The sequence below is a fragment of the Eublepharis macularius genome, chromosome 4, assembly GCF_028583425.1.
Source record: "Eublepharis macularius isolate TG4126 chromosome 4, MPM_Emac_v1.0, whole genome shotgun sequence".
NCBI classification, from domain to species: domain Eukaryota; kingdom Metazoa; phylum Chordata; class Lepidosauria; order Squamata; family Eublepharidae; genus Eublepharis; species Eublepharis macularius.
The window spans coordinates 14795109-14819393 of NC_072793.1; the positions used below are offsets into that span (position 1 = coordinate 14795109).

The window sequence follows — 24285 nt, forward strand, 5'->3', positions numbered from 1 at the left end:
GGTGGTGGTAGAGAAGAGGGAGTCACCCTCGAAGGGCAGACGTTCAATCTTGGCCCTCACCTCCTGCGGGGGGCAGTCGACCGCAACCACGAGTGCCTCCTCAGAAGCACCGCTGACGCCATACCCCGAGCCGCCGTGTCAGCCGCATGACTTCCAGCATTCATCTGTTGTTTTGATAATCGTACTGCCTCCGTCTGCAGCAACGACACCACCGCCTTCTTGTCAGCAGGGAGGTCAGTGACATAGTTGGCTAGCTTCTCCCATAGGTAGAGCTGATAGCCCGCCATAATTGTTTGATAGTTGGCTATCCGGAGGGCTAAAGCAGCGACTGAGTACTGACGTCTACCCAGTGCGTCCATCTTCTTCCCCTCCTTATCTGGTGGGACGGAGGAGGACCCCGACCTCTTGTGCTGAATCTCCTCGGCTATCAAGGATGATGGTGGAGGGTGCTTGATGAGAGACTGCCACGTCCCCTGTTTGATCTTATACATCTGTTCGATGCGTTTGGACGTGGCAGGCAGGTCAGATGGTGACTTCCAGACCTTGTCGATGATCTCCTCCAAGCCCTCCAACATAGGAAAACCTACTGTAGCCGGGTTCTCCCCATAGATTCTGCACAGCAACTTGTCTTTCGTCTTCGGAACCACAGAAGACACGTCAATCTCCAAGGCCTTGGACATGCGGGCCATTTGGTCTGCATAAATCCGCAGGTCCTCGAAGGGAGAGCTGGTGGATGGGCCGACATTGTCGTCTGGAGATGGTTCAGAGAACGACTCAGAGTGGTAGCCGGACCCCGCATCCTCGTCATCCTCATCAGACGCAAGAGCTGACACTTCATCTCCTGGGAAGGGTGGGGGCAACCACTCACGACGGCTAGACGACGACGGCCCCGGATCCGATGATCTGAAGCCAGGTGGAGCCCCTTTCCACTGGCACCGATAGGCCTCAGGTAGACCTGTAGCCTGTTGGTGACGCGCAGCCACAGACCGTTCGGATCCGACTCGCTCGGATCCGACACTCCCCTCCGACCAGTACCGCTGGCTACGGGCAGACTGTGCAGGCGAAGGATCCCTGGTCGTCTCTCGGATCCGACGACGCGGAGCCGGGCTCGATTCCGGTGTTGGCGAACGCCGCCCACTCGACAGGACCACATAGGCCCCTGGATCCGGCACCTCTTCCTCAAGGAGGGGACGGTCAGGGGAGTCTAGGTGAGGTGATGGCGTAGGTGGAGACACCAGGACCACCTCCTCTGCAGGCCGGCGCCGAGGGGACCGAGAGCGATGTTTGGTCTTCTTAGCCTTCTTCTTCGGAACCGGTTCGGAGGAAGCTTTTGGAACCGATGCCCTCTTGGTCGACGCCTTTCGTGCAGCCTCCGGTCCCGGGACTGCCACAGACCTTTCGACCGACGCCGGGGCTGACCGTATCGGATCCGACTCGCCTGGTTCCGGCCTCGGAGTCGACCTCCCCGGTTCCGACCTCACCGACGCCGCCTTGTGCGGGGACTTCGCAGACCTCGCCACCGAGCTTGCCCTCGACGCCGGCTTGTCCGCCGGGCGGGATGTAGCCACCGATTTTGAAGAGGTTACAGAGCCCGCTCGCGACCGGCTCCCGGCATGGGTGGAGGTTCGGCCAGCCTTCTCCGCGGCCCCGGGTTTCTCCGCCTCGGAGGGCCCAGGGGCGTCCAAGACCCGCTGCCACAGTGAAGCCTTGAGGCGGGCGGACCGCTCCTGCCTGGCTTTATGCGTAAAGCCCTGGCAGATCTTACAAGTGGGGACTACATGTTCCTCCCCCAGACAAAGCAGGCAAAGGCTATGCCCATCCGTTTGGGCCATTTTAGCACGGCACTGGGCACAGTGCTTAAACAGGGCTGTAGAAGCCATTCCGAGGGGCAAGCCAAAACGCGAAGTCAAATACAGTCCGGATCGATACACTACCAAATCAGTCAGTCCAAATCACGAAGCAGAAGAAAGGTCAAGTCCAGAATCCAAGTCAAGCACGAGAAAGCAATCCAAAGGCACAGGAAAAAGCACGGAGCTACAAGCGAACGTTCTCCTCAAGCGGCGGCAAGAAGAGAACTGAGGGAAGGGGCCGTTGGCCGCTGGAGGAGCATGTGACCGTTTGGGCGGGAAACGGTCGCTGAGGCGCGCGGCAAACGGCCCCTTCGGAGCTGGGAAAGCGATAAAAAAAAAAAAATCTTCCGGCGGCTGGCCTGCGCGTGCGCAGTACCCATGTGTGGAGGCACAGAAGAACGAAGATGAACGATTATAGTTTTCACATAAAATCCTTCTACTTGTTCTGTGTTTTTCACTAAGGAATCCTATACATGGTGTAAACTAGCCAGTATAGCTGGCAGAGTTTTAAAATTCAGTCTTGTACGAGTTGCCCTCTTCCTTCCAATATATATATTTACTGATTCATTCCAACAATACCTACAGGTTTCCTATAAGTAATGGGGAATTTTCTCCCCTTAAATCAGAGGAATGAAAGATGCTGAGAAAATGCTGGATTGGATCCAGGGATTCATCAGCAGAAGTTGCGGATGGTCACAGATCTTCCCTCGTGTTCCCCTCCCCACAGCAGTCCCTTCCAGCCCAGGGAAAGCTAATTACTGGAGTTGCTGGATGCATGTGGAATAATAGGCACGAGGGCAGGTGTGAGAGTGAAGGGGAAATCATGTGGCATCCTAGTCTTATGCTCAAGTTACTGCTGCACATTTCTGACATAGCTATTGGCAGGGCTTTTTTCCAGGGAAAAGAGGTGGTGGAACTCAGTGGGTTGCCCTCGGAGAAAATGGTCACATGGCTGGTGGCCACGCCCCCTGATCTCCAGACAGAGGGGAGTTTAGATTGCCCTCCGTGCGGAGGGCCATCTCAACTCCCCTCTGTCTGGAGATCAGGGGGCGGGGCCACCAGCCATGTGGCCATTTTCAAGAGGTTCCAGAACTCCGTTCCACCGCATTCCAGCTGAAAAAAAGCCCTGACTATTGGTAAATTGCAACTAATATTATGCAGAATTATATAGAAAATTATTGTTCCAAATGCATCACAAGCATTGTCTTATAACAACTATTACAATAACCGTGCAAGGCAGATCATTATTATTATTATCTTCGTACTGAAGAGGCTGAGATGCAGTTGCCTGCATCCGACTTAAACTGAACACTGAATAAGCACAGAAGTGACTGAGTCCACACACCCCAAGTAGCCATCCTTCTTATTGGTACAAACAGAATGAGACCACATAAAAATGACAGTGGAAATAATTGCATCAGCTTTGGAGGCCCGTTCCGAGCCCTGTATTTCACACTTCGTTATCTTTTAGATGAGACTCATGAGCTGAATGTTTTGTTTAGACATGGATGATTCAACACTTCAACAGCTCTCAGTAAAGCAGAGGCACCACGCCCATCTTTTCTGCCCACATTTAACCAATCTTGACAATAATATTTAAGAGGAAGCAGAGTCATTTATTACAGCATGTGGTCCAAAGTGTCATGAATTCTCCGATGAACACATGAAGCTCACAGACAAACGGGTTCCATACTTATCCGCAATGCTATGGAATGTTAACATTACTAATGTATGTTGTTTTAGGCTTCAAATAGGTTAGTGACAGTGAGTTACAAGGGACAGAAAGTTGTGCTTGCACATCTCACTCAAGCCATGGGTTCTTAGTGTGATTTGAGGCCTATTCTTCATTTCCCATCTACAAACTAAGATTATTCAGTACCTTACTTCAGAAGGGTGGCTTGACTGAAAAACAGTTTGTATGTGAGAAGTGTAAAGTTGAACTGAGAATGGTTTAGCTCCATGGAAGACTGCCCGGCAGCTCCATGTACAGCACTCTAAACTTTGGAGTCTATGAATGTGGGGAGGTGGCTTTTCTCAGTAATAGAGCATATACCCTCTATGAAGAAATCTCAGGTTCAATCTCCAGCTAAATATGGGTGGAAAGAATTTGGAGAACTACTGCCAGTCAAAGGAGATAGCACAAGTGTCTGAATATGTGATCTATATATAAAGACAAGTGTCCTGACTGACTCATCAACGCCCAGCCCAAACCCCGGGACCTAGAAACATGAAATTTGGGAGAACATTCCTTTCGTGATGTAAACACCCACTAAGAAGAGATTTTAAGAAATTTCTCCCCTAAGAGGGTAAAAGGGGGTCAAATGTGTTTTCCCAAAGGGATACAGTTTCCCTGTGTGGCTGGCAGGCTGCTGTCTGCTTGCGCATCTGCCCACTGCCAGCTCGGCCACTCTTCCCTGATTGGGCCAGCCTTTCAAGGTCATTTGCATATGCAGGCTGATTGGGGCTCACAACACACCTCATCCCCTCCCCTCCAGAGACAGTTGGAACACAGAGGTCATTTGCATATGCGGCCTCATTGGTCCTCACCCCCCACATTCTAAACAGTCTGCAGTTGCTATTGGGAGTCACTGAATGTGTCCTGAGGTAAAATGCACCTCCTCGTCTTCCCCTAAAAGTTCCCTAGAGTTGCCAATCTCCTTGTGGGGCCTGGCTTCCCTATGTGGCTGGCAGGCTTCTGTCTGCTTGCACCCTCCTCTCTCTGATTGGTCAGCTGTGGAACTCTCGTTTTCTGAGGTAAAAATCAGGTCAAGGAAACTGCAGACAGCTGAAGAAAGATGGTACAAGTTTTTCTGAATAGGAATAACATGCTTCATTTTATTCAAACACCTTTGTGAAGCTCAAGTATTATGCTATTATACTGCAAAACCAACTCAAAAAAACTCCCCATAAATCAAAAAATGTTACATACCCATAAGTACTATAACTGAATTTAAAGTAGTTAAATACTGTAGCGAAGCACGAGTATCAACCTAGTCTTCATATATTCATATAACTACTGCTACAAAGAGTATTTCAGTATTAATTGTAGAAGTGTGGCAGTGTAGGCATTTATTTAATATCTTCAAACAACCTATCTTGACAAATCACTAAAGTGAAACTTCAGAGCTAAGTTAATGGATATTATTATTTGATTTTCCCTTCCCTTCATCCCTCTGAATAAAGGTAAGGTTGAATAGCATACTGTAGAATTAATGAGAACACTATTTGTTTGTGGTTTGGCCAGCAATATTTTCTGCCGGGGTTTTGGATGGGATGAGAGGAAGTAATCAATAACTTCTAATCGGTTATAACTGGGCTGTATGCCAAACATACCTAGTCCTGAAAACTGGGTTGAGAAAAGCCTTATAATGGACAGGGAGAAAAAGGTAACAATAGTTTTGAGATGGGTGCAAACAGGAGTGATTGAAAGGAGGGATAAATCATACACAGCTGAAGCATGACTGGCAACTAGAGGTGAGCACAAACCAAAATACGAACCAAAGTTCAACACAAACCGGGCTGTTTTATGGTTCACGAACCGGCAGTTTATCAGAGGGCATTTCTGACAAACTGCAACGATTTTTAGGCTGGTTCACTTTTCGGTTCATCACTGCAGATAGCCTGGTGCCAATCAATCAGTTTCCTAGGGGAATGGGCTTTCTGCAGACCTTCTGCTGCTCTGGAATTGACGTATTCACAAACCAAACAAACTGGTTTGCAAACCGGGCAATTTAATGCCTGTTTGTGGTTCGTGAAACCACAACGAACCACCATTTTCCCGGTTCATGCCCATCTCTGCTGGCAACACACTAGATGTAAGATTTTGTTCATAAGAATAATTACTTCAATCAGTTGCTTTTATTTGGGGTTAGAAAAAGGTTACAATGAACTTATGAAGCTTCCCTATACTGAGTCAGTTCACCGCTTTATCTAGCTCAGTGTTATCTAGTTTGACAGGCAGCAGCTCTCCATCATGCCTTGTAGAGAAAAATCTTTCTCACTAACTGCTGCTTAATATGCTTGAATTGGAGTTGTCAAGGATGAAGCCTGAGAGCTTCTGCATTCAAAGTACATACTCTGACACCAAGCCACAGTGCCACTTCTATGCCAGTGTTGTTGCCCTAGAGGTATTTTATCTACCTGTAAGGTATGGCTTGCATGTCAGGTTTTACTCTACCCGTATTTTTTTCTCTACAGCCACCTTCATTCAGGAACTCCTAGCTTCCATAATGGAATTTCCATTGGAGGGGGATGGAATTCCAATCTTCGTAAGCGCAGAAAAAAATAAACTGCGGTCCTGCTTTGTTTCTCAAAGCAACCAGCGTATCTGGATGCAGGGAATGAGCATATTGACTGTTAAGACAAAGAAAATGACATTATTCATTCAAATAGCTAGTTTTTGTCTTTCCTGAAATGTAAATGTATCCAAACGCATAGGAACAGCTTCAGCTTAGGGAAGAAGCACAAAGAGATAGCTTCCAAGTTAATGATATGAAGAGTTAGAGAATAACCAAGGGAGAATGGATAACAACCCCCAAACAAGAAGATGGATGGGAAAACAGCCTACATTTTCACAGACCTAGAAGGTCTTACAGTGTTTCTTGTAATTATCTTCCAGATTATAAATTCCTCAAGGCTAGAGCCATTTTACTCATCCTGTAGCATGGGTGGAGGTCAACAGATCCATCATTATTACAATTACTCACAGGGATGATGATGCCAACAAAACTGAGATTGCAGATGGTTCAGTTAGAATATCACAAAATCGTGAAGAAGCTCCTATCATGTTGTTCAAAGTATAGTGGCAAGATATGACGTCTCATTTTGCCAACAGAAGGGCAAGCCAAACAGAATCTTTGGTTAGAATGTTTACCAGATTTCATGTCTCACAGTTCTGCCTGCCTTTTTCCTTTTTGAAATTTTGACACAGGACTGACTACCTATATTAACAGATAACTAACGAGAGAACTCCATTTAGAGGAACAACAGCAAGCATAGCATTAGCAAAGTTTCAGAATATCACTACATCTTGAAGAGCAAGGGTCCAAAGGCACCTATAAGACTAACAAAATTTGTGGTAGGGTAGGAGCTTTCATGAGCCATGGCTCACTTCTTCGAGCTGGGACTCATGAAAGCTCATACCCTACCACAAATTTTGTTAGTCTTATAGGTGCTATTGGACTCTTGCTCTTCTCTACTGCTACATATAGACTAACAGGGCTACCCATCTTAGTACATCTTAAGAATTCATAAATCCCAAGCAATAGTTCCAGACAAATTACATTTTTTATTAAAAATGGCTTAAGATTTATATTCATGGTCATGATTATTTATTGTTGCATTTACACTGTTATACAATTAACGGTATGCCCTATGATCTTACCTTTTCATGAAATTTTGTTATCTTAGAAGTATATTTGTTATTCTGAAAAAAAATACCAAAACGCTCATGATCTTAAGCTGAGTTTCTAAGTGGCTTCCCTACTGCCAGTCCAGCACAATCTACCCAAGAATCATTAAACTTCTGTTCCCAGGGACAATAACCTCATCCTGCAATAAAATACTTTCCTTTCTATTAAAATATTTCATCTGCATAAACCGTTCGACCTTTCCCTAATATGAATGTTCAACCCAACGCAAGCTTACTTGTCACCCATTTGCTACATGCAGCCCAAGCCTGTGCTTCTCCTGGGAGGCTATCCCCTTTCCCAAGCATTTAAAGAACTCTGTAATGTTTGTTGCTGGAATGTGAGATTATTTCACATTCATTGCTACTCCAAATACCAAGCAGAATGTAGTTGCAGTAGGGTCACAGGAACCTGTAGTGTGAATGGACGGAAAAGTAAGCCTGATGTGTGTGTACCCTGTACCCTTTGCTATTCTGCTGCAGTTCTAGCTTTCGGGGGGGAAGGGGATATAAAGCTTTAGAAGAAATGCCGAAGCAGCCAACTGAGCCTTTCAAAACAAGTAGCAGCAAGGCCATTTCTGACCCTCACATCAGTACAACCACCACTTTGTACATCTTTTGCTACGATATACTCCTTTAAAGGCAGTAATACGCATTCAGAGGCAGCTCAGACATTGACTACCATGATCTCTGGTGATACTGGTTTATTACTGATAACTCGAATGTAAAGCAATGGGAGAAAATGATAGTAGTACATCTCCTTTTCAATCATTATGTGTAGACTGGATATTGTAGCGTTGCCTCTGAATGGAGAGTGGAAGTCTGAAAGCACCACCCTTTCGAATCTTCCTGGAGCAGCAAAGAACTACCACCAAGGATGCATTCTGCCCCCTCTATCCTGCTCTTTGAATAGATCATCCACCAGGGTAACCAAAGAAGTTTCAGTCTCAGACACAGGGCAAAAGCATCCGGCGGGGAACTCACCCGCGACGGCGTTTGCGGGGCCTCACAGGGCAGGGAGAAGGGTAGGACGGCATTTCTGCCGGCCCAGCCCCGAACGTGCGGCCCCGTGGCAGGCTGGGTATTGTAGTAAGCGCCCCGCCTGCCAATCAGAGCATCAGGACGAAGAACCAATCCGGAGTGGGGAGGAGACGCCCGACCTGAAAAGGGAGGGCTACAATCAGGTCCTCCCCAATAGGATTAAGGCTGGGCCGGGACAGTAACGGCTCAGACGGCTTTGGAACAGCGATCGCTGAGGACGTGCTGGTCGCTGTTCTGCCGTTTGCTACGCAGTTGGGCTAGCCGACTGCGTGGCCCGGCCCAGCCAGCGGCTGCTTGCGCGCGGTAGCGCGCCCGGCTTCAGGCCCCGCAAGTTGTTCCCGGGGCCGGGAAGAGCAGCGCGGCGGGCTTGGCGCCTAATCCGGGCACCACATTGGCGCGCTTTCGCGTGCCTGGTAGAAGGTCTTCTCAGGGGCCCGTAGGCCTTCCTTTCCTTGGCGGTGAGGGGGCAGGGAGGCCGGGTGGTAGAGGCACGAATTGTGGGCCTTCAGCCGCGGGGTGCATAAGCGGCAGCTTTGGGTTCCTGTGCCTCCGGCCGCTGACGCAACAGTCGCGGCCTTCTCCCGTCCCAGGGGAAGGGCGACGGGCCTAGTACAACTGTTCTCAAGGATAGGCAGGGGGCAGTATTGAAGCCTTTACTATGCCTCGCATACAACAGAAATCTGGGCAGGCAGGAAGAAGCCACTATCGGCCTCGGCCTAGCAGGGTTGCAGGGAAACCCCACAGGGCAGCCAGGGGCTCACACTCCCGCGGGTCCAAGGGCGTGGGGACTGTTAGGCCTCCGCAGGCACGGGGGGGCCCTTGGGGGACAGGGAAGAACCTGGCGCTGTGCAACAGAGAGCTAGGCCAGCCACCAGGCTAGCTTCTGGGGCGATACGACGTGCCATCACTCCCGGCGCAGAACCTGCACGTAGGTCCAGGAGGGAGGAGGGGGAATCTCCCGATGGGGCGCCTCTGGTCGCCGGCGCAGCCCGCAGGGGCACGAGGGTGAGGGGAGCATCCCCCCCTGTATTGCCTGGGAGTCCTGCTGATTCACCCATTAGGGCTCGTGGAAGGTCACCCACCAGGGCGGCAAGGCGGACCACACGGCCTAACCGGGCCCCTTCCCTGCAGGGCCTGTCTGAGGCACTTCAACATTTATCGGATAGGGTTGACATGATGGGGGCTCCTGGGATGGAACAGGGTGATGGCGGTCTTTCCTCGGAGAGTGGGGTGTCATTGGATAGGGGTGCAGGACGCCGGGGTGCCAGCAAGAAGCGGCAACGGCCCCTATCTCCGGCCTGCGGAGACTCCTCCAGCCCTGACGTCAGACGACGGTTGATCGCGAAGAAGAAGCGTAGGAAGCGTCGACCTCGGCGGGAATCGCGGCACAGAGATAATTCCGAGTCTAGCACAAGTAGTGAGTCTTCCTCTGGGGCAGAAGGGAGGGGCTCAGATGGGGATTATTGGGACGCTGCTGCTATAGTACCTCCTATACCGGCATGGGCAGCTCGGAGACGCGCTAAGAGGGGCTCGGGGGCATCGGGACCGGGTGTTATTTGGGGTCAGGATTCCGGGGAGGATAGTAACCGCCCAGCGGTGTGTTACGGGGATGATGAGGACGCCCATGGGGCACACCTGTCTCGGAAAACGAGGAGGCGTATATTGGATGGATATTACGTCGATGTCTTCGCCCTACTCCGTCCGGAGGCTGAGGAGGGTGTTTCACGCCCGCCCTCTCGCAGGCGAAAAGACAAGGATAGGAAAGTAGAGGCGGAGAGGACCTTTGCTAATTGGTTGGAAGGTTTCACGGTGTTCATGGGGGTGGTCCAGCTGGCTTACCCAGACAGGGGTTGGCACATTTCCAATCATTTAGCCAATGTTATAAGGGCTCGCTCCCTGGCTGGGGACGCAGCTGCGATTGACTATGATGAAGCTTTTAGGAAGAGGGCCTCTCATAGTGCCAGGAGGCGGTGGGACCTGATCAGTCAAAAACTGTGGCTGTGGTTGGTTGGCCCCCATATGCGGGGGAAGAGCGACTCAGCACGGCAGGGGAGATGGGGGTCTAGGAAGGACAGGAAATTGGTTTGCTGGGAGTACAACCAGGGCAGGTGCCAGCGGACTCGGTGTAAGTTTGAGCATTTTTGTGAGACCTGCTCGGGGCCGCACCCTCGAGTAGCTTGCTTTCGGCAAGGTTCTTCACAACAGCCCTTTCGGGGGGGCCGGCCCCCCAATGCAGGTGTCCGCAAGGATGGTGTCACCGCCGGCTCAAACCAACCTGCATCGGGAACGAAATAAGGACATGGCGCAAGTTCTGGCCATCGCCCCTTCCCCCATCCGAGTGGAGGTCCTCCGGCATCTCTTGGACAGTTATCCCGACAAGAAGGCTGCTGAATATTTGTGGGCAGGTTTCACTACGGGATTTAGGATCCCATTTACTGGCCCCAGAGTCCCAACTACTTCTGGCAATCTTAAGTCCGCTATGGACATGCCAGACGTGGTGGGGAAGAAACTGGACAAGGAGATTGCGGCTGGTCGGGTGGCGGGGCCTTTTGCTTCGCCTCCGCTTCCCAACCTTCGTGTTTCTCCCCTGGGGGTGGTCCCAAAGAAGGCAGCTGGTGAATACCGCCTTATTCACCATCTGTCCTATCCAAAGGGCTCCTCTGTTAACGATTTTATACCGCCAGAATTGTGCTCGGTTCGGTATGCTTCACTGGACCACGCAGTGAGCTTGGTACGTTCCTGTGGCACGGGAGCCCTCATGGCAAAATGTGATGTCCAGGCGGCCTTCAGGCTGCTACCTGTGCACCCTGCTGACTTTTGCCTACTTGGTTTTAAGTTTGGGGGTGCCTGGTACATGGACAAAGCGATGCCAATGGGGTGTTCTGTAGCATGTGCAGCATTCGAATCGTTCAGCACATTTTTGGAATGGGCTGCTAAGAGACGCCTTGGATGCCCTCAGGTCACGCACTATTTGGATGATTTCTTTCTCGTTGGGCCCCCGGGGGGGGGACATTTGTGCCCGGAGGTTGGCGGCGTTCCAGGCGTTGGCGAAAGAGCTAGGGGTCCCCCTTGCTGAGGAAAAAACTGAGGGACCCGCGACGCGCCTGACGTATCTGGGGATCGAACTTGATTCCATTGAGGGATGCTCCAGGCTTCCTCAGTGTAAGCTCCAAGCCTTGCAAGCATTGATCAGAACCTTGATAGCCCGCCGCAAGGTCATTTTGAAGGAGATGCAATCCCTACTGGGGCATCTCAATTTCGCTTGTAGGGTGGTTTCCCCGGGTCGCCCGTTCTGTTCTCGGGTGGCTCGTGCCATGTCCGGGGTCACTTCGCCAAGTCACCATATCAGGCTCAGCAAGGGAATAAAAGCAGATCTTAGGGTGTGGCTGGCCTTCCTGGCACAGTATAATGGGGTGTCATTCTGGCAAGACTGCTGGGATGTCTCGTCTGAGCTTCAGGTGCACTCTGATGCAGCTGGCAGCGCAGGCTTTGGAGTTTTTCTCCGGGGCTGGTGGTGTGCTCAGCCCTGGCCCAGCAGCTGGAGCAGGTCTGGTCTGGTGAGGGACCTCACCTTTCTGGAGCTGTTCCCTATTCTGGTGGCAGTCATTATTTGGGTAAACCTATTCAGGAATCGAAGGGTGGTATTCTGGTGTGATAACATGGCGGTGGTCAAAGTTCTGAACAGGCAGTCATCGCGCTCTGAGCGGGTAATGCGTTTGGTTCGGCGGTTTGTTTTGGAATGTTTGGTCAATAACATTTCTTTTTCTGTGAAGCATGTAGCAGGCACAGATAACAGTATCGCCGACGCGTTATCTCGCTTCCAGACGGAGCGGTTCTTGGCCTTGGCACCGGATGCACGCCGGGATCCAGACCCCTTCCCGGAGGATCTCTGGAGCCGGAGGAACTATGGAGCTCCATAGTTCAGGGAGTATTATCGTCTCTTGCTTCTTCTTCTTTACAGGCGTATCGCAGAGCTCTGGATAATTTCTTGTTGGTCTCCCAGCGCTGGGGTGGTTCTGGTTGCCTGCCTACCTCAGAGGGGCTGGTTCTCCGTTATCTGGCCCACCTACGGGATGTGGGGTTGGCTCCCAGAACCATGAAGTGCCATTTGGCAGCCATTTCCTTCTTTAGTAAAGCTCGGGGTTTTCCCGACCCCTGCGCCTTGTTTGCAGCCAGGAGGGCCATAGAAGGTTGGAAGCGCCTGTCCCCTCCATGCCCAGATTGGCGACGCCCCATAACTTATCAGATTTTGATTTTGCTTATTGAACGGCTTGGCACAGTTTGCTATTCAAATTATGAAGCACGGTTATTCGAAGCTGCATTTACCTTGGCCTTTTTTGGGGCCTTTCGAATAGGGGAGTTAGTGGCCAATTCTAGAAGGGAGGCCGTGGGCATGGCCTTGGGGATGCGGGATGTTACCCTATCCAGCTCCAGCGTGGTTATTCGCCTTAGCAGGTCTAAAACGGACCAACGGGGGCGGGGGGTGGCAATCCCTTTGGGAGCATCGGATTCTGGCCCCTGCCCGGTACGCGCCTTGTCCAGGTATTTGCTGCTGCGCCCGGCAGGCGAGGGATTCTTATTCGTCCACCGGGATGGGACCTCCCTTTCCCGTTACCAATTTGTCAAAGTACTGAGGGCCGCACTGACAGAAGGGGGGTTCCCAGCTCGGGAATTTGGGGCCCATTCTTTCAGAATTGGGGCTGCCACGGTGGCTTCGCAGTTGGGCTTCCCAGTGGAACGTGTGAAGTCCATCGGCCGTTGGAAATCGCGTAGCTTCACGGCCTACGTGCGCCCGGGGCGGGTAATTAATTCCCCCTTTTTGTAGTTTTTTCAGTTCACAGGCCGCAGGTGTGGATAATGGGCCACAGCATCGTGCACTGGGCAGCGGCATATGCGAAGGTGTCTGGCTGGGGACGTGACCTGGGCCTCGGGGAAGTTATCGCTCTGTCGTGGTTTGGTGCACGGGGAATGATCTGGAAGGAACTGCTGCCCCTTTTCCTACGGCTTGTTCGACGTGTTGGACCACCAAAGGCAGTAGTTTTGCAGCTTGGGGAAAATGACCTCCCGAAAAGGAAGAAATTGGACTTACAGCAAGACATCTTACGGGACCTGGGAGTGTTACATGAGAGTTATCCCAGTATGCTAGTTTTTTGGTCGACTTTGCTACAGCGAAAAGTTTGGCGAGGGGCACGAGCCAACGAGAGGGTGGATTTGGCTAGACATCGGTTGATCAAGGTGGTTGGGCGCTCAGTTTTGGCAGCGGGAGGAGAAGTGATTGAGCACCCGGAAATCTCTTTTCGGAGAGAGGCGTTGTATCAGCCAGATGGAGTGCACCTGTCCAGCTGGGGGCAGGATATATGGTTGCAAGACATCCGAGATGCTTTGCTTTGTTGGTTGCAGTGTTAGGAGCTGTGGCGGGGAGACATTTCATGCCTCCAGTGGCGGTTTCTGCGTGGGGCACCGATCCCATTGGGAAAAACAGCGCCGGCAGGCACTGTTTCCCCATAGAAGGGGATCCCCGTAAGGGATCTTGGACCTGGCTTGGCAGTGGTAAGCCCAGCTCGGGAGGCTGACAGGTCAGGCCTGTGTCCAGGTGATGGGGGAGCCACGCAGAGGCTACCGCCCAGTGTGACTCCCTTAACCATCATCCCGTGGTTTCCCCCTGAAGCAGGCAAGCTGGAGGGGTGAGGGGTCATCGGTGGGCAGGCGGGTCTGCCGATGCTGGGATCCGTGCCCCTACGCAGCCATAGCTCCGTAGTTCTGTAACCAATAAAGTTGTGGCCTTATTTTATCCAAAAAACAAGCGTCAGCGTGTTTTTTCCTACCCTGCATATCCCTGCCCTTCGGGATGGCTTCGCAAGCATCCGGCGGGGCCTCACAGGGCAGGGAGAAGGGTAGGACGGCATTTCTGCCGGCCCAGCCCCGAACGTGCAGCCCCGTGGCAGGCTGGGTATTATAGTAAGCGCCCCGCCTGCCAATCAGAGCATCAGGACGAAGAACCAATCCGGAGTGGGGAGGAGACGCCCGACCTGAAAAGGGAGGGCTACAATCAGGTCCTCCCCAATAGGATTAAGGCTGGGCCGGGACAGTAACGGCTCAGACGGCTTTGGAACAGCGATCCCCACCCACCCTCCGCTTCATTCAGGTTTGTGTTCACTAAGTACGTGAAGGTAGGATGTTGGTTTGGATGTTGGAATATACATGTTACTTACGTGTTCTTTCTTATGGTTTTTATCATTGAGCTGTTAAGGGTTAATTGCAGTAATCTGTCACAACTTTGGTTGGCGGTTTCTGCGTGGGGCACCGATCCCATTGGGAAAAACAGCGCCGGCAGGCACTGTTTCCCCATAGAAGGGGATCCCCGTAAGGGATCTTGGACCTGGCTTGGCAGTGGTAAGCCCAGCTCGGGAGGCTGACAGGTCAGGCCTGTGTCCAGGTGATGGGGGAGCCACGCAGAGGCTACCGCCCAGTGTGACTCCCTTAACCATCATCCCGTGGTTTCCCCCTGAAGCAGGCAAGCTGGAGGGGTGAGGGGTCATCGGTGGGCAGGCGGGTCTGCCGATGCTGGGATCCGTGCCCCTACGCAGCCATAGCTCCGTAGTTCTGTAACCAATAAAGTTGTGGCCTTATTTTATCCAAAAAACAAGCGTCAGCGTGTTTTTTCCTACCCTGCATATCCCTGCCCTTCGGGATGGCTTCGCAATCCAGACATGAAGAAAAACCTGACCCAACTGCATAACTATCTCAAGTAGCTGTTCAGTTTGGGGTGGTACCAATTAAACAGTGCACAGTCTGAGAGCTACATCATAACATCTCCAGTAATACTGTAGAGAATCCTTGTGCAAATTGTTCAACCTGTGCATTAATGTGCTGTGAACAGTATACATTTGTTGTTTAACTACTCAACGAAGTTGCAGCAAGAAATGTACGCGTTTTCAAACTCACACTACAGTGCTCGCTACAGTAGGATGATCATGATAGCAACTAAAAGTCCTGTAAGAACCAGCTCTCGGATTAAAGGGTGCATCAATAAAAAATATAGATATAAAAAAATGCTAAAGAAGAGGTACTTGAGACTCAAGTAAAATACAGCAAATTTAGCGCAGAAGAAATAAGAGATTGGCTTTTCCAGTTCTTTGCCAATAAAGACAAAATGTGACAAAGGAAAGTACTAAAGATTCCCAACTTCAGCTGTTGTTTTGCCTCATAATTTTAGGTCAACCACGCCCTAGGCCCCACAGGCTCCATAACCAAGAATACAGTTTCTGCCTTCTAGGCAAAAACATATTCCAGAGTCTTCCCTACATGTTTTTCTCCTAAGAAATGTTAAGACCAATGTTAAAAACACTGCAAAAAGGTAAGAAAAATTGAGCCATGTCATTTGCACACTGGGAATTCTTCTACAACAATGTACAGATGTCTGAGATTGATTAAAACAACTAGCCTACAAAGATAGATTCCTGTTCCATCACCATCTTGGTGTGATGACAACATGTCATATTTGTTTAGTACTTCATGGGTGAGCAAGCTAGTTCATATAAATTATTCCAGTAGTTCTTAGTCAAGAAGTCAGTATTAAGCCAATACTGAAGGTGGAAACTCAGGCTTATCTAGAGCCATCTTGGCCTAAACCTGATCTGTTTTAAGGTCTGTTACTCATATTGTACCTGTCAATCTTAAAGAAGCCTCAGGAAAACGCTTTCTGATCAGAGAACTGGCACACAGAAAGGAAAGTGATTTTTTTAAAACCCTCTTCCCGTTAAGAGACTCTAATTCACACATGTCCTGATGCCCCCAGGGTGGTCCAAAGCCCATCCACGATTACATTCCTTGCTATCATTACTTTCCACTAAAAGTGAACCTTGACAAAACCATTCACCCACCATTTCCTGACACCGAGTCAGGACTGAGATCAAAGGATATGGATATCACCAGGGCTTTTTTTCAGGGGGAAAGCAGAGGAATGGAGTTCCGGCACCTCTTGAAAATACTCAGCAATAGTGCTTGAAAATAATATGATTCCAAAGAATCCTGTATGTTTCTTCTTCATTTCCCTCTTGAGAGTTCCACCACCTCTTTTCCTAGGAAAAAACCCCCGGATATCACTGAATACTATCAGTGTTCTGGTGGTAACTGAATCCACATCTTCCAATCACCTCACCTTGTGCAGAAGAGAGGATAGATTCCTAGACGACACCACAGGGAAGGCACGATCCAGCTATCCTGCATAATCTGATAGGATGATCTCACCTGGATAGGATGGTCAGAAGTTGAACCCACAAAGGCCAGGATTCTTGTGCGAAATTGTACTCCGTATAACAACTGGATCGAATGATGCATTTTTTTAAAAAAAGTTGAACACTTTATTCCTTGAGATGTTGGTTATATTTCTCTTCTTTAAAAAAATTGAGAATCATCTTAAGAGAAATGTTGTTAAAAAGAAGTGAACTAAAAGCAAGTGTTATATATATAAAATCAGTACTCTGCAGTAGATACATTCTGAACAGGTACTGCAGGATTTTAAAGACATCACTGCAGTCTTGAGTACTTTTCATGCCTCAAGTAGGTTCTTAAAACCACATATGGCTCAGGACAAAGAACTTGAGACTATATACAATATTCTTCTTGCAGCTCAAGACCTTTGGTCTTCACAAGAGCTTCTCGTTACACAAAAAGGTCAAACACTTCTCTGGAGCTGTAACAAGTACTTCTGCCAGCTAAGCTCTGTGGCATTTTATTAGCATAATTTATTTAACAAGTCTCTGAAATTTAGTGATGTCACATTGACACAGCATTTTCTGTTACCCCAAAACTGATTACAGAGAAAGAACCAAAGAGCAGGGGGAAACCCACATAGACATACAGAGAAATCCTTAAAATGTAATCTTTGATTTTAAAAAAAATTCCATTTACATTCCTTCAGTAATAAAAAGTGAAACCGTAGGGGCATGTATACCACTATGGTTTTGCTCATTCAAAAGAAACAGAATTTGTTATAACAACAATGGGGGGGGATATTTTGCTACAAAAAGGTTGTCACGAGCAGGAAGAAGCATCTAATGTATTCCATGTAAAACTCTTTCTAGCATGGAGAAAGGAAATGGGAGTAGCAGAGCGTCAAGCTATCAGAAGTAAGAGATTAAGGTCAGAGTTTACAAAGCTACAGATAAGGCATGCTCCCCTCCACCCCACCATTATAATGGGTCCAACTGTCCATTCCCATATTGAAGCAAGCACTGGGGAAGGTATCTTAGTAATCCTTTGGTTTGCTTTACAAAGAATTTAGTGCTTCCTTTAAAGGTGTTAGCAGCAGCCTCCCTAGCCACGCAATAGCTGCTGCTCTGTCAGAAAATCCCACTCCAGCACTAGAAGCAAGTTCTACAGCAAGACTTTTAAAAGTGCAAGCAAAAAAGGATGGAACAAAGAGCAATTACATAAATGAGGAAGCATTATCAGAATAGAGACTTAAAATGATTAAAATCCTTTCAAATGTGCAGGCCCAGTGGCATGGTTTATAACAGCAAGGTTTTAGAAATGTTAATCTAGGGCATTCCCCTTTCAGACGGGGTTTGATTAGGTTAATGCAATGATAGCTACGCAGTCGCTGTACTATATCCTTTGAAAGCATGTTAGAAAATGAGACTGACTTTACTGCCACAAAGAGAGATGTATGATATCCTTTATCAAACAAAGCACTTTATCATGAGATTACATGGAGATTATTGAAATGCATCATGCAAACACAAAAATGCCCAGACAGATTTGAAGGCAGCTGCAAAGAAAGGAAAAAATTACCAAACCTAAACAAAAAGTTGCTGTTGCTCATTCATAAAGCGAAAGTCCTTCCTCCAGGTCTTATGTTTTTATCAAAATTCTTCTCTAATATAGGTTTACTAAATTTACAATACTATTCTGCTTGAGGAGTTGCAATACCGGCTTCCTGACCAATGAACCCGCGAGATCTGCACTGTAAAAGTAATCTACTTGTCCCAAAATACATTCAAATAAATTTAAGAGAAGGAGCATTCACAGCAATAATGTCAAGGATTTTGCCCTGACCTCCTCCTTTCAAAGGATGTACAAGGACAAATTAGCCAGGGTGGGAGAGTCCAGTGGTTAGAGAGCAACATGTAGCTTTGGGGAGGAGCTGCTCTCCCTCGCAGCCATAGAGACTGAGTATTTCGGACTCCTGGATGACTTGCTCTTTGGTGCTGGCTAAGCGGCAATTGTTGGTTGCTGAGCAATCACGCAGCAAGTGTGTGTTTGAGTGGCCCAACGTGTTCCTTAAAAGAGAGCTTAGTGTCCGCTCCCCCAATTTTTTTCTTCTGGGTCTGAGAAGCAGTAGTCCCTTTGTTTCAGTGGCCTGCTAGGACTGTGGGATCAGGGATCCCCTGACCAGATAGCTTGGCCAGGGGTTAGGATGCCGTGGTGGTATGGTTGAGGCAGGGTTGCCTGAAGTTGAATCCTCTGAAGACGAGGGTCCCGCATCTGGATTGTGGGATGATGGGTTTGGGCTCCCAACCCTCAACAGAGTGCAATTAACGCCTTCGTTGATGGTGAAGAGCCTGGGTGTGATCCTGGATGCCACGCTTTGAGTGGAGGCCCAGGTCACGGCTGTTGCCGGATCTGCATTTTTTTTCATCTTTGGCAGGTCAAGCAACTGGTGCCCGACCTCTCGTCCCAGGACTTAGCTTTAGTGTTCCATGCCATGGTCACTTCTAGGCTAGACTACTGTAACTTGTTCTGTGCAGCACTGCCCTTGGGCCTGACCTGGAAGTTACAGCTGGTCCAGAATGCAATAGCACATGTCGTTACAGGAGCCCCATTTAGGGCACATATCCATCCAATGCTGTGCCAGCTACACTGGCTCCTGGTTATGTTCCAGATCCAGTTCAAGGTGTTCGTTTTGGTATTTAAAGTCCTTAACAGACTGGGACCAACATGCCTGTGAGACCACCACTCCCATTATGTCCCCTGCAGGGCTTTGCTCTCTGCGGATAAGCACTTACTGGTGATCCCCGGCCTGAGGGATGTTTGCCTGACCTCAACCAGGGAACATACTCTTATTGGTACAAACTCTCTATAGTTCTGCTAATAGAACTTGTTCTCCCCTAAACTTGGGGATTTTCCCTATTGTAAGTTTCCCAGCAGTATACCTTTACCAACTCCTGGCTCCCAATTTACGTAGAGCCTTTTCTCTGGCCAGATTTAATGTTCTTCCTTCAGCCATTTTATCTTGCAGATTTCATGGGATTCCTTATTGTAGCAGGTGTTGTCCTTGTTTGATGGACTGTGTTGAAACTGTTTCCCATGTTCTTCTCCAGTGCTCTTTTTATCTGGCGCCACACCGGGATCTTCTACATCCTATATTAGCCCAACTTTCGGAGTTTTCTGATGATTTTAAGGTTCAGTTTCTGCTTGACAACCCAGATGGGGAAATAACTGAAATAGCAGCAAAGTTTCTCTACAGTGCCATGGCTATACGCCCGGACAATTAATATTCTGTACTGGTTTTGCCGCACTGTTGCCCTGTTCCTATCTGTAATTTTAATCTTATTCTGTATGGACTCGTTTCTGTATTTAAAATTTTATATTTTAGATATGCCAATAAAGGCTTGCTTGATATTTTGATACTCTCATTGGAAAGCCAGGCTCTGTGGGATTTGGTACCGTTCCACAGGGCATGTAACACAGAGATGCTCCACCGGGCCTTTGGCTGAGGGGCCAGGCGTTCTGCCCCCCACCCCAACTGCCGTGCTCTACACCCTGCCATCCTGGATGCTGCATCATGGTTGCGCTTGTAGTCTTTTATATTGCAGTTGTATTATTTGATGTTTGATGCCTTTATCTATGGATTTTTGTGACTTTTTATTTCTGTAATTGTATTCCGTTTTTAAAACTGTATCATTCTTTTATTGTTGTGAGTCATCTTGAGCCTGCTCACGGGGAGGATGGGATATAAATACGATTAAATAAATAAATAAAAGCTGGATTTTTGATGACCCAGCTAAATCAGGCTGTCCTGAATTGAATCAGAGAATCCAAGATCCAATCTGGGAACCTCACCCTCATGCAAGAGCTTTGCAATCATGTTTCTCTAGGAGTTTGAGCTACATGAATATTATTCCATATTCTGACGGCTTTGAAAAAAGCAATGAAACGGGACAAATGCACGGGACGACCCGTTAGCTAGTCACAGTTGGTTGAATTGGGGCTCTATAAACAAAGATATAACCAGCAAAAATATATAACAGCAGCTTTGGACCTGAAACTGGACTTTGATATGATCCACTGAAGATTGTGAGGGAAATAGGAATCTCTAAATAAGTATATTTCCTAGCATGCTGTTTTGGATTTTGGGACTGTAACAGTCTATGGACTAGTGCAATATTGCATTATTTATTGATATATTTATGAATCGCATTTATGAAATGTATTTATTGTATGTCAAGAACTAGCACTTTATTGTCACAGAGGGAGTCATTGTAAAGTGAGTTCCATACTGACCTGGAGGTTGACTTAGAGTGTATTTTCACAAATGTGTATTTTGGACATATGACTTGTACCCATAAAATAGACACACTTTTGTAGTAACTATTTTATTGAAGGTTAAGTGGCATTGATTTATACATCTTAGTAAGTGTTCACGATTATTGTTTTTTCTTTGGCTTCTGTGAGTGACGCTGGTTCAATTGGGCTAAGCTGCACCAGTGTCACTTGCTTCACTTTGATTTGGGTGGAATTCTCTGTTTTATATGATTCTCTGGTTTGATGTTGGCCCCCTTAATTCATTGTGGTTCTGGGGGGATTCCATCCATTCCATTTCTTCAGTTTGGTTCTGTTGGGGTTCCTTTTGCATTAGAGAACATGCCTTTGGCCACTGGCAGCCGTGCCCCTCTGTAAAATAGTAGCGAGTCCAGTAGCACCTTTAAGACTAACCAACTTTATTGTAGCATAAGCTTTCGAGAACCACAGCTCTCTTCATCCTCTGGATCTTTGCTCCTCTGTGTTTCTGATAGTCTGTTTGGAAATGTTTCCCCCATAGGAAACAGTGGAGAGTAGGTGGGGGCACCTTCTTCAGGTTCCCATGGAATTGGACCCCATTGTCCAATCTTTCTGAAACCTGGGGAGACAGAAGAAAGTTCCCTGAAAATCTGGTGGAGTTAGCTTGAAAAATTCTACTCCAGTTAGTTTTCTCAATGGGAAATAATGGCTGAATAAATCCAGGATTCTCTGATCTGTGTTAACTAAATAAGAAAATATTTCCCAGATTTCAGAAAGCCTAGATTGGGGGGAAGGGTCCTCTGAAACCTGGATCCAGATTTCCTGAATTGTGTGTGTGTGCGCGCGCATGTGCATCCATGCACACGCACCGCTATGCCCAGCCACTGCTGTCACCAGAGCTTCAGCAGTATTTTTTTAAAGGAAAATAAAGAAGGGAATAGTTTTGTGAGTGCATCAGAGTTGCAGAGTCCCTGAATAACATTTGGTATAGCAGCACTAATAGCCCAAACTAGCCTGTTCTTACTAGGTATATCAAATCAAATCTTGACTTGAGGAGCTGATATTGTATAACCCTTATTATTCAAAGTATGTTTATCTTTCAACTTAAGACATTTCATTCCACAAATTATTCATTACTAGTCACTCAAGCCATTCATTACAGGATAGTATAAGAAATATAATTCACACCCTTAAAATGATGTCCATTACAGTGATTCTTTGGAACTGCCCGTTTTCTTGCAGGCAGTGAGATAACAAAAGAGGTGAAAGTCTCATCCACCCAGTAGGAAGGAAGCCTGCTTTCCATTTCCCATCCCCACCTGGATTATCCAGCAGGGCTCAATGCCAGGAACTTGATAAGGGGAAAAAATAGCTATTCTAACAACAATTCTGAAAACGTTTCAAAATGATTGGAAGAATTCTTTTTATGCATCAAATTTTGCTCTATGAACTATAAATGGCTAAGGATAAGCTGTGGACTCTCTGTATGTAGTTTAAGACCTCTGAATATTAGATCAGAACAAAATCACCTCTTGAGCCTCAGCACGTGCTTATTTTAGCCAAGTCCCAATTTGTAGGGCTGCTTTTCTAACAAATCTCTGGGAAGATACCAAGAGAAAGAAGGATTAGGACAGACAGACTCTAATTAGGTCTCTTTTCTATATTGGGATTGTCACGATGTAAGACAACGAGAGTACCAAATACAGGAGTGCAAAATGGTACATCTTGGCAAGTACCCTAAAATATCACCCTATGAGGTGAATAGCCTGACTTGGAGGAGCCTGACAGGGCTGGAGACGGTCTGCCGCAAGAAATCTCTTGATTAGCTCAAACTGGCCCTGGAGAGTGATGCCGTAAGGACTATTAGCCCTTGCCTTCCTCTCCTTAGGTAGCACATTTCCACATGGGGTTTCAAAGAAATACACGGGAGGTAGGGGGTGTGGAACCTGCCTTATAATAAGCACTTCTACAAAATAGGGCCCCTAAATGAACCAAGCTTTTGTGAAAAAATGATCAAAAATGAATACAAAGGAAACATTTCCTAAGAGGTTTTTGAATGCAAATTTTCTATGTATATAGCCACATGAGAAAAAGTTTTCTGTCCGGTCAGGTAAATGTTCTAATTCTAACAACTCCTTCTGCTAAGAATTCTTCTTAAGAAGCTTAGTACATCCAAAACAGCAATATAAAACCGGAAGAAATTCTTTTTAGTGAAGATAACCTTAAAACCACTGGACTGTTTATCTCAGGGGACAGGAAGGGAAGCAGTTTCCAAATTCCATGCACCTGACGAAGAGAGCTGTAGTTCTCAAAAGCTTATGCTACAATAAAGTTGGTTAGTCTTAAAGGTGCTACTGGGCTCTTTACTAGATTCTAGGTGAGTTATTAAGTGTTTAAAAAAATCAAGACCCTAGGATAAACAGGACTTTCCCATTATCAAGTCAGGTGTGATTTCTACTTGTTTAAGAGACAAGATTTTAGATTTTCATCAGATGTTTCCAATGATTACCTGCAGCTTCTGCTATCCACAGGAAACGGAGAATGTAAAGATTATCTGTATCAGTACTCATATTAATCTACACACATTCTATATTCAGCAGAGTACACTTTGGATAAATATTTTAAAAGCCAGGGAAGAAACAAATTTTCTCTAAAATAAGACTAAAGCAAATGAGCTCTTTGACAAAGGCATGTATAATCTGGCATACAGGTAAGCTCCCTATGTCAACAGCACCACTCCCAGATGAAGAAGAGATTGCTCAGTGCCAGGAGGAGACTGGCAGTACCAACAGCACTCAGTTAATTATTTGTGAAATGCAATAAGTACATCTTCACAAATTTACATAACAAAGTCTACCATTTACCAATTTTCTTGTCAAATAAAATATGACTTGCCATGGGGAAAAAATATCCTTTTTGGGTACTATTGAAATATGTATGATTGCCATCTCGTCAATGTGAAGTTTGGTCTACATGGACTGAAGCTAATGCCCATGACAACAGAATTTTTTTTCCCTTAACAACTGCAGCAGTTTTCCTGATGAGCCATAAACGTTCGTAGTTCTGATCAAATAATCATCAGAGCTTGAGGAAGGTAACCATCATCATTTGGATGAAAGGATGGAGCAGGCAGCTGTCCATGAATATAAAAAACAGTCTGGAAGAGAGGCAGACAGCTGTGAATTCACCGAAGCTCCTTAAAAGCTGCAGAATCTCTCTCTCGCTCTCTCGCTCTCTGGTGATTTGGTGTGGGGTAGCATATCTGCTCTAGATAAAACAATTATTACCAAAGAATCTCACTATCCATTGTAGATATTTACCTGGAACTTCTCACCATTCAAAGAAGTGGCAAGCACATAACAATACTACACTTGATCTTAGCCAAAAGGCCGAGAAGCGATATACTCACTGCAATGGCACAACTCCATCTGTAAACAACTTCTGAACAAGAAATTGAAAAAACCACGGTTTGTTGGTTTGTTT

At 47.4% G+C, this 24285-nt stretch overlaps 1 protein-coding gene and 1 pseudogene across 1 annotated transcript in view; both read right to left on the bottom strand.

The window, feature by feature from the left end:
* PRKCA (protein kinase C alpha) overlaps window positions 1-24285 on the bottom strand; it is a 333406-nt gene that overhangs the window by 268194 nt on the left and 40927 nt on the right. The window lies entirely within an intron of this gene.
* LOC129329455 (U2 spliceosomal RNA) lies at window positions 24051-24203 on the bottom strand (annotated as a pseudogene).